The sequence below is a fragment of the Chaetura pelagica genome, unplaced genomic scaffold, assembly GCF_000747805.2.
Source record: "Chaetura pelagica isolate M959 unplaced genomic scaffold, ChaPel_1.0 scaffold1134, whole genome shotgun sequence".
Lineage (NCBI taxonomy): Eukaryota > Metazoa > Chordata > Aves > Apodiformes > Apodidae > Chaetura > Chaetura pelagica.
The window spans coordinates 23,420-34,728 of NW_009953095.1; positions in this window are offsets into that span (position 1 = coordinate 23,420).

Sequence of the window (11,309 nt, forward strand, 5' to 3'; positions counted from 1 at the left end):
TGTATATATTTATTTAGGATAGTAAAATTACAGGATATTCTAGAAATTACTTAATAGGGCAGATGATATTTTTCTTTACAAAGTCTGTCTGTCACTTTACTATGTAATGGACCTTTTGGTTTGGTTTTTTTTTTTATCACTAAAAAACCCAAACCAGTTGTGATTTGTTTTGGTTTTGAATAGGAGAATAAAAAAAAAAAAAAAGAGAAAAAACATTTATATGGTGTTTAGAAATTGTACCTTCCAAACTAGGTACATTAGTTAGGTGTATTTTTTAAGACCTTTACCAATATCTTCTTTTTTTTGGGTAACATCTTTGTTGCATGACCTTGGTTTTTCTGTGATTGTTCATCATCTGAAATATTTCAGTTGTACTCACAGACTTTAAAACCAGAAATGACAGTAAAATATTTCATGCTGATGACTCCTTATCTGATGCAAAAAAAGCCCTCAACTATTCTTATAATAAAGATAAAGATCATGTAGCAATGTTACACCTAAAAGCTTATATAATTGTTGTTGTGCATCGGGAAGTTCACAGAGGGTTGTAGCTCAGTGTGAAAGAACAATGGCTGGAGATGTGAAAAGGCCAAAATTTCAGCTACTACCATCCTCATGTAAGTCATCCAGGCTCTTTCCCAATATTTCCTCAAGATTTCTTAACTAAGCTCTTTGTGCATATCTCCTCATTGACTTTTGCAATGTGGGGGCTCTAACTCAGGTAGGAAACAGTCATTTGCCTTTTTCTGTATTCCACTGAACTTTATCCAGTTACTGCTGCCTTAAGACAAACCACTTCTGTTAATGTGCATCTTCTATATGGAAGGATGAGGATGCTCCAGCTCCCTCAGTAGTTTGGTGCAGCTGCCAACCAATCAATTTTTAAGAAAAATGTATGCTTTGAAATAGTAGTTAATTTTTGACCAAATTATTTGTAATAGAGGTTTGCAGCATTTCCCATGTTGCTTCCTTTTGATCCAAACTTGCATTAAACTCAGAACTGATACTAGATTATGCAACAGTCTTCATATTTGTAAGATTTACTTTCAAAGTGTTCTCAGGATAATCACAGGGGGGGGGAAAAAAAGGAAAAAAAAAAAAAAAAAAAAGAAGCCTGGGGGGAGGAATTAAATTAAACTAAGAACTTTCTTTTATATGCAAAATAATTTTTCAGGTTAGCTAGCCAAGATCTGGAATTGATGAGACAGAAAAAATGCTGCCTATTTCCAGTAATATCAGTAAATTGTTGATGGCATTTTTGGTATCCTCAAAGTTATTCATATTTTGTCTTAAAATCTTCTAATTATATTGAAAAAATTAAACTGATAAGACATAGTACCTTCAGCAAGCCAGTCAGTCAGCAGGGAGCAAAATACTTCCACATACCATTGTATTTTTACGTCCAAGATTCCAGACAAGAGGCAACTATTAATTACATGAAAAATGCAAACAATAAGAGAACTGAGATGTTCCTAGTCTTTATTACACTTTATTAAACTTTAGTTAGCCACATTTAATAGACTCAATGCAGCCAAAACCAAGGTCTTATAGCTAAGGCTACTTGCAGCCTTTTCAAAATTATGTGGGAGTTGAATAAGAACTAGTAGAGATATGTTGAGGGCAAAAGGATTTGTATTTCTTGACCACAGTGGTGATGAAAATAGAATTTCACCTGTGTCTGCAGGGCTGGTGTGACCACTACTGGAAAAACTGCATCTACTTTACAAAATAATGCAAGCCATGAGGAGAAGCAGCAAATACTATTATAAAAGGCTAAGGCAGTGCTCTTTTGAGCTTGAAAAACAGGAAGCCTAGCTATCAAAATGAGATCTAATTATGATGAAACTGATAGCTAGGTGTGGGCACACACTGTTTTGGAAAAGGAACTATAATTTTTAAGTGGGGTTTTGCTATCTACAACTTGAGAGAGTGACAGTGTTCTTGAAGGAGAGACTGAAACAGGCAGCTGGGTGCAGATATTAAGGTGGGTCCAGCAAGAGCTCTGAAAAATATTCTCAGGGTTTAGAAAGTGCACTATACTAAAACATCCTGAGCAAGGAAATACGTCAAATTGCATTATTAATAAATGACTGTACAGAAGCACGCTTGATTTCTCCTGGTGTCAAAGTAAATGTTAAGCTAAACTTGTGCTTTACAGCTTCCCTAAAGAGAAATGAATTCTTGAATTTGGGACTGACCCAATCTATCAAAGTTTATCAGAAGAGAGTTAAATCATTACTTCCATAAGTTATAGCCTGCAAATACAGGCTTAACCAGATGAAATTACGGGGGTGTGAAGCAAATGAAACTTACAGTAGAATGGCAGCACAGTTCAAGCATTTTTGTAAAACAAGGACAGCTGACCATTTACCAAGGGCTGTGAAAATTCTTCAATGCCTGTAGGTCTTTCAAACAAGTGTGTCCTTCAACAATAATGCTGACAGGTGACATTTCTTGCCTGGAGTATGCTGAATGGTATAATGATGCTTATATGCTGTAAAGTCTTAAAACTGATTAATCCCTTTTTTCCTGTTTAAACAAGAAATGGGGGTCATCTATACAGTGGAGATAAAAAGCAGTAACTCAAAGCACTGTAATTTTGAACAATTGCAACTTGTGTCTGATGTGATTAATTCTTGCAAAGTCAAAGATTTAAACGTGTGCATCTCTCTCCCATCGTCCATTCAAAGTACCAATGTTCTCCATAAAAGGAAGACACAGCAACAAGGCAAGATTCTTCTGCTTTGGTTTTGCATACATGTTTCGAGCTTCATCAGTCCAGGATCGTGTAGCAGTTAAGTGTGGGAAGTAATTTTCATGTTTAGTGTCACCTAGAAACCATAACGATTTCTGGTAATCTGTACCAGCAGTAACACTAAGCTGGTCTGGATTTCTCACTGTATTTTCCCTTTCTGGTACAAAAAAAAAAAAAAAAAAAAAAAAAAAAAAAAAGAGAACAAAGAGTACAGACTTCTGTTTTTTTAAAACCTCCAGAATCAAGTTAGCCAAGACAGATTTTCCTGGACAAAGCTGGGTTTTAAGAAGACTTGTTTCTTAGCACGAAACAGCTACAGAAACCCTGGCTCACAGAGGACACACACCTTCCAGCAGCTTTCTCAGCTCTCGGCTTTTGCATCCATCCTGCTGGGGAAACACTCTCTTGCATCGCAGCCCTGTTCTCCAATTGCTTGCCACTGCTCTTTGCAACACTGCAAGGTCTCTGCAGGCTGAGAAACCTGTAGGAAAGGCAACAGTCCTAATTCTGTATCACTTGCAAGACAGCCTCTGAGATCTCACTCTGCCTTACTCACTATCCTGTCGAAGTTACAAGGATTTATTCATCCAAGGGCAAGCCAGCACTGCTCCTCATCTCTGACAGCAGCTTAGCAAACGCTGTCTGCCAGCATCCAGAACTGATGCAGTGGCTCGGTGGTGCCAGAAACGATTTTCAGAGCACAGTAACTCACCCAGGTGCTGGCTTCAGCAGCAGCCGCCACTGCCGCCAACAGGCATCAGCAGCTCTGCCTTCCAAAACCTGGAATCAGGAAACGATTCACCTGCCCAAAGTCTGTCAGCGTGCTGACAGCAGCACGGCTCAGCATCAGGGCAGAAAATAGCTTTGGGTTTCTGAATTCTCAATGATCTGAAAGTCGAGGAAATGTTCAGTAGGGCCCCCTACTGAATCAGCGGGGAATTATAAAAAATATCTGAACTCTTTCAGTGTGACAGAAAGATCAAAAGTTTTAACATTTTTTTGCTGTTACAGATTAGGAAAGTTAGCGCTTCAGTACATCACTTGTGTGTTTTAATTTTGTTCTTTATTTCTGTTCATATTTCAGGACCTCCAAACATTTTACATTCATTAAAGACAAAGAAAGAGGAGTTAATGTTCCAGTTTTGCAGACAGGGAAACTGATACGTGGAAAGGCTAAAATGGCTTGAAAACCATCATACAGTAGGTGTGGGCTGTAGGGCAGGATGGGACAAAAGCCAGACCCCCCCTTCCCCAGTGCCATGCATTAGCCACTAAGGTCACACTTCTCCTCACCTCTTATGTCACCACAGTGCGGGTTACTCTGAGTTGTTGGATGTGTAAGGCTATAGACATACAGAGTTTGGCTTGAATTTAAAAACTGAAGTTTTATGTTGAAAAGTTAGGATGTGAACCAGCTGCAAAGTCCAGAGATGATCAACAAGAAGATCAGAGGTCTGGCAAACCAACCCCCAGGGTAAAGCCAGTTGAAAACTGAGCTGAGATGGGGCCCTCTCCATTGGTGTTCAGTCATGTCACTCACCCTCACTACCTCTGCCACCTTCCAGACCTCTGGTCTTTTTATCCCTGAATAACCATTTCATACTTAGCCCAGTGCTCCTCATCCTCTCTGGGAAATTATGTTCCTTAGACTACCCCTTGCTCCTTGTAATGCATACACCATGGCATCTACAAAAAGACCACAGGGACTCACTCAGCTTGCACAATGTTAATTTATGTTAATTTAATGTTTATTTACTCTTCTCCCACTGGACTTAAAAACACATTGTGCTCTATGTGTCTCTTGACATACACAAAAACCCCCAAATAATTACCTTTCTAAACTGAATGTGCTTGTATTTTCCATGTGGTCACAGAGATGTTTTACTCTTTAAGCAGTTGCCACAGATTATATGCATCCTAACAGAACACAAAGCTCTGTCTTTATGATTTAATAGGTTTTAATGACAGATCTTAAAAAGTCTTTGGGTGAACTTTTCCCTGGTGTGCAAGACTGAACTTGCATAGCTCACAGAATGATGGAATCAGATGTTTATTATTTACCCAGCTCTACAATACGACATACAGATCTTACTGAACTTCACAGAGCTTCCATGGTCAATCAGAAATTTTAACACACAGACACCCAATACTTTTAGATGAGAAAAAACACGGGTAACATTCTATTCTGCAGCTCAATGGTATTGTCTTGTTTTCCCCATACACACAGTTTTCCCTGGCCTCATGTTTTTAAAACGTAGCCAAGAAGCAGCTGGAGAGCAGGGCAGGAGTTAACAGTCAGAAAGGGATGGTCAGCAGTTGTTCAGGGATAACCAGCAAAATTAGCACCAGGCAGTGCAGTTGGTTGCAGTAAGGATGGTGTGTGTCACTAAAGAGCAACAGAAAATAGCAAAAGCTGATTAAGGGTTGTTTTCTGTTCCACTGAATCAAATTTAATTTTGCTGGAGATGAGCAGAGAAGTCCTTTGCCTGCCCCAGGGCACTGGCAGGAGCCCTATTTTATTTTTTTTTGCAGGAACTTGTTGCCACCTGGAGAGAGAAGTGCCTACATCCCAGTGCTGACTTACTGGGACTCTTAATATGCAGTAATCAAAACATTTAGCAAAGGTCTCCAGAACAATTATAGCTACAAGTTTAGCCTCTGCAGCTGGGCACATGGTGGCTCATGTTCATGCCAGGCTGGAGAGTATGAAGAGCAGTGTGGTCAGCACCCAAAATCCCCAGTGACTGCAACGAGCTCTAGACACTGCTGCAGGGACTGGAGCATTTGGAAGAGAAACTCCATCTTCTCCCATGAAAAGGGCCTCAGTCCTGCATTTGATGAAAGATGCAATGAAGACAGAAAATGGGAAGTTTTTATTTTGAGTGCCAGGAGCACTCTCTAAGACTGGATTATTTCCTGGCATTTCTGTGGTATTCAGCAATGCAGGACCCCTCTTTATTAGGTTTCTTCTTAATACTCATGATTGCTTTGAAGTCCATCCAGTAAAATCAAAACTATCCACCTATCAACTGTAGTTTGTGCTGTTATCAGGTCATGTTACCACTGGCTCCCTTAAAAATTAAGAGTTTTAAGTGCCCAACAGAGATTAAAGAGGCATCTTCATGGCTTCTGACTGATGTGAAACCAAATATTCCAGTAAATGGCAATAATCAAAATCCATTAAGTGGACGAACCAGTTATGGCTTGTTTTCCCTAGCTTTTTACTGCTATGTTTTTCATTAGTAAGAAGGCAGATGTGTTCCTTGTTAACTTCATTAGCATTTATCAGAAAGCTATCTGCTATAGCAAGGCCATCAGAGTTCCTGGGAAGTATGTATAAAGACCAAAACAAGCAACCTCATTGAGACTAGGTTTATAAATTTGCTTATCTTCTAACTTCTGGTCACCATGACACAGGGCAGATGGCTAGATTTCTTTCAGTCTGATTTGATTAGTATGGTCTCTTTTGCAAGAGAGCACAGGAGACTCCACTCTGAGTTAACCGGGAAAGATCTCATCCTAACAGCCTCACCATGGTAACCTCGTTACTCCATGATCCAGTGCCCTCTCCAGTGCTCCTAGTAGTGAAGAAATACGAAAAACCAGTGTATACCATTGAAATTTAATTGAACTTAGCACCTGGAACTAGTTTGTATGAATTTTGTCTACTAAAAATAAAATTCTTATAGCAACAAGCATGGTAGAAATACCAACATAGATGAGCAGCTTCAGTTGGGGATGGAAAACTGTTAGCAGTTTAGATCCAGGACAGGCATTTACCATTTCATCCTCAGGCTTGCAACACAGTTCGCTAGGACTTCAGGCAAACCAAATGATTTCTTCCTGTTTTCCAATTCTGCCTCTAGTACATTTTTATTATTTAGAAAGCTCCCCAAACCTCTCCCAGCTGTGGTTGGCCTACTGCAACACATGCAAGGACTCCATTTCTGCCTCAGGCAGTTTTTGTTCAGCTGCAGAAGAACTGAAGGAAACAGGAGCATCTTGGCTGCCAAGACACATTGCAGCATCTTACAACAAACACCAGGAACTACAGGGAAATCCTTTGATTTGTTCTCTAAACCACAGAAGCTGCTTGGCAGAAATGTGTCACATTACTGAGAAGGGAGGCCAGGGCAGCACCTAAGAACCTGGCTTCAGGTTCCCTGAACGCTCCAAGACAAGGAGGTATCCCCCACCCAGGGAATGAAAGGCTCTCCACAAACAGAATAGGAGTTCTAAATCACAAAATGGATAGACTAAATCCACTGCAGGTTTAGGAGATTTTAAAGCTGTTACCAGCAGTACAGGAGGAAGCAGAGAACCAAGCACCTGTCAGTCACAGAGTTTCAAGGAAGGCAGATGACTGAGAATTTGGTCCCACTGACTTATGCTTAACCCTACTATTCATTCCCTTTTCTCACAGGTATTCCATTTTGTGCTATTTGTGCAGCTTGTAAGAGCTTCAGGATACAGTTCAGACCCATCTCCTCTGCATCTTTTCAGTAATACAAAAAATAGTGGCAGAATTTTGTCAGTTTAGGACTAGTAGACTCACTGTTAACCTTCTGGTGTGCAATGAGCACATTGACTGAGTCAAAAACTCACAGAGGATGAAATCCATGTGCTATTTTTAGATCTAGAAGTGCAAATCAAAAAGGTATCTCCCAGACTAATACATTACAATAGAGAGTAATGTTAGAAGGCTAACCCTGACAGGCTGCTCCAAAGGAGCATCAATGTGAATACGTAATTGAGGGTACTGCATAAACCTGGAGCAGTCTTGGCTCTAACAAACCACAAGTGAGCTCACGCACTGCCTGGACTTCCTTTCATCCCTACATTTGTGTTCATTTCCAAATGAGACCCCTTTGTGAAGGCTGTCCCATGGTTTTTGCACAAGGCCTGCTTATTATAATCTTGTCTGATTTCCAATCACCAAAATCAGTGTCTCTAGCTGAACAGTTGTAGCTGGTTCCTCTACCTGGATAGTTTTACCTATGAGGTGTCCAACCTTACCAGGAATTTTCCTCTACAGGAAACATTTCACCAGCACAGCTGAGGCAAACCTCGAACTCGTAAATCCAGCTGTTCATCCAGAAATTCATCCACCTTCAAGCAGGCCAACAGAAACTGGAGACTCGAGACACACATCTATGCAACAAGTTCCCAAATAGGAATGTGGGAAGGGAAATCTCATGCCTTTCGGGGATGTCAGCCTCTTGTGCTAGGTGTAAGGAAAGGAAGCTCCTACACTTGGTATCCTAAGCCCTGAAATACCTTCTGAAAAGAGGTATTCAAAGCAAGAAGGGCCCAGGCTTCTCTTAAGCAGGATCACTAGGTGGTAATAGTTTCACCAGTATAATTGAAATGTTGGATCATTCACCCAGGAAGTGGATTGCAGAATTTAAGTTCTTCCCTGTCCAAGAAGGAATCAAAATACATAACAGTTTGAACACTGCACACTGGAAACTTTTGAGGCTACATAGCAACTCAAGCAAGAAAAGTCCATCTCTTATGAAGAACACAAGAGAAAACAACTAGTCATTTCTTGTTAGTAATGGAAAATCATCTATCCTTGTCTTTGCCCTCAGTCCTGGTTCTCTCTTTTATTTATAATTGTAAATGCTACCTACAATGGAAAGAATGGTGACTCCTCTGGATGTCCTGTAGAACACAGCAGCTAGAACACTATTTGCAGGGAGAACCAGACTCCCTGTGTATGAGACATTCTCAGAACAAACAAATTGACAGAGCCCATGGGGAAATTTGGGGGGGGAAAGAAAACTATTTCTGGATGCCCATCAGGCTGAGACATAATTGGCATGTATTTCCTGCCAGGACTTGGATGATGCCAAATCTGAACCTATCTAGCTTTTCCACCATTTAAATACCCCAGTTCTGCACACCCCCGACCTCCAGCTGTTAAAGAAATAGCTTCAGCAAAATAGTTTTTGCTTTAACAAAGAATAAGAATTGGAGAAGACAAGAGAGGTTCCACAGCAAAAACTGTCTCAGGGAAGCAGGATTCATAGCAACCACTTAAGAAAAAAAACACCTCATACTATTACAGTTAGAGAGAGTTGAGATATTTGAACAAACAGGCATAAACTGAAGTAAAATCCAAGGATGGTGGCAAACTTCTTCAGCTGTTACTAGTGAAGATGATGTAGAACGTAACAAGTCGGAGGACACAGCTAAAATGGCTCAGGGGAATGGATATGTGTGGATATGATGGAGCTGTGTTAAGCCTTGACAGGCTTAACAAGTGGGCCCATAACAACCTCATGAAGCTCAACAAGGCCAAGAGCAAGGTCTTGCCCCTGGGTCAGTGCAACCCAACACAAACATAGGCTGGGGGAGAATGGCAGGAGAACAGTACTGAGGAAAAGAACTTGGGGGTGGGAGGAGATGAAAAGCTGGACATGCAACCCAGAAGGCCAACTGTACCATGGACTGCATCAAAAGAAGTGTGGCCAGCAGGGTGAGTGAGGTGATTTTGTCCCTCTTTTCTGCTCTGGTGAGACCCCACCTGGAGTGCTGTGTACAGCTCTGGAGCCTGCAGAAGAGAAGGCTCCAGGGAGACCTTAGAGCACCTTCCAGTACCTGAAGAGGCTGCAGAAAAGCTGGGGAGGGACTTTACATCAGACAGAGCAGTGACAGCCCAAGGGGTAATAGTTTTAAACTGAAAGAAGGCAGATTTACGTTAGACATCAGGAAGAAATTCTTCACCACGAAGGTAGTAAGGTGCTGGAACAGGTTGCCCAGGTAGGTTGTGGAAGTCCCATCCCTGGAGGTGTTCAAGGCCAGGTTGTGCAGCCTGGTCTAGTGGGAGGTGTCCCTGCTTATAGCAGAGATCTTGGAATCTGATGATCCCTTCTAACCCTAACCATTCTATGATTGTATATGCTAAACTGTGAAGTGCAAAGCAAACAGTGCAATGCAAACAGAGCATGTAATCACAGAGAGAAAAAACAGGCTGGAAACGAGAACAAAGTTTCTCACTACTGGATAGTTAGAGCTCCGGAACAGACTTTCTCTAGCAGCAAAGGGCCCAAACCTGGCTATTTTTAGGAATACAATAAATCAGTGAAGGGAGTTATATTAAAGACTGAACAAAAATGACCCTAGATATGCTTGGCAGTTACATGCTCATGTTTATAAATCAGAGAACAGAGACTCATAAAAGTCCCTGTGTGACTAATCACAATCATCCTTGTGCAGGATCAAAAATACTGTTAGAATAGAATAAGATCTCAGATCAAATAACACTGCCTATAAAGCCAAGTTTTGCTTCCAGTTCTTCCCATTTTCCATTACAGAATCACAGAATCACCAAGGCTGGAAAAGACCTTTAAGATCATCAGGTCCAGCCTGTGATCAACACCACCACATCTCCAGACCGTGGCACTAAGTGCCACCTCCAGCCTTTCCTTGAGCATATCCAGGGACAGTGCCTCCACCACTTCCCTGGGAAGGCCATTCCAATGTCTGATCACCCTCTCTATGAGCAAATGCTTTCTAAGTTACATATAGGTGAAGTTCCCATTCTTGGCATGTTTCATGCAAATTCTATTGTGGAAGGACAAGCTACAAACATGCGCCCTGGAAGATTAAGCTGATACTGTCCAGGCTTCCTGGAACAATCTCAAATCACTGTAAAGAGTCTGATCTTACTTTGAGTCAATGGTTCAAGATTCACAATTTTTTAGAAGGTATGAACATCATATGTAGGCTGAGGATGTGGACATGGTAGCCACCTTGCAGAGATAATAATACCAGTAATTACTATTTTGCTTTGAGTCTACTTTCTTTTTAAAGTTTATTTAAATGAAAGCCATCCCTTCTTCAGATAAAATTATCAAGAGATCTGACAAGGCTTCTCAGTTGCTTTTCTCTTTGAAGATAAATAGTGTGCTTTTATGTTCATACACAGAACCTCCTGCTATGTAACCTCAGCCTCTGAAAAACAAGGGAAGGGGCAGGAGGAAAGCTGTAGTCCTTCATAGCTAAAACCCTGTGTGACACGGAGAGACTGGGGAAGATAGTTCTACAGAGAAAGTCAAAAGTACTGTATTCTTTACAATTACCTGTCTTCTAAGGAAAGAAAGGCTTTGGTGGTATAAAAAACCAGCAGTGGTGCTATAGCTACACCATATTTGCTGCATCCTGTGTGAATCAGTTTCACTCAAGAATGAACTGTATAGGTGGCTTTCTAGTTTACATTATGCCTCCCAATGGTTTTCTATAGTGCCTTTTGAGAAGAACTTGGGGTTTTGGACAAATTGAATATTGTTCTGTCTTTCATGTAGATCATCCAGATCCAGGCAATGGACCAGATTTTATGGCCCTTTAAAAATTTCCTTTTATTTTGAGACCTTTTTTTTATTTTTTGTCTGTTCTTCTGCAGAGACATTTTTATAGAAATCGCAAGTGCTCTGTGGCTTCACATAAACACTCAGGAAGGATCAGAGACTGCAGAGGCTGTCGGAACATCTGAGGCTGGAGCACAGCATTGTAATGGGACGTCAGAGTACATGGAAGAGCTACTGCCTGC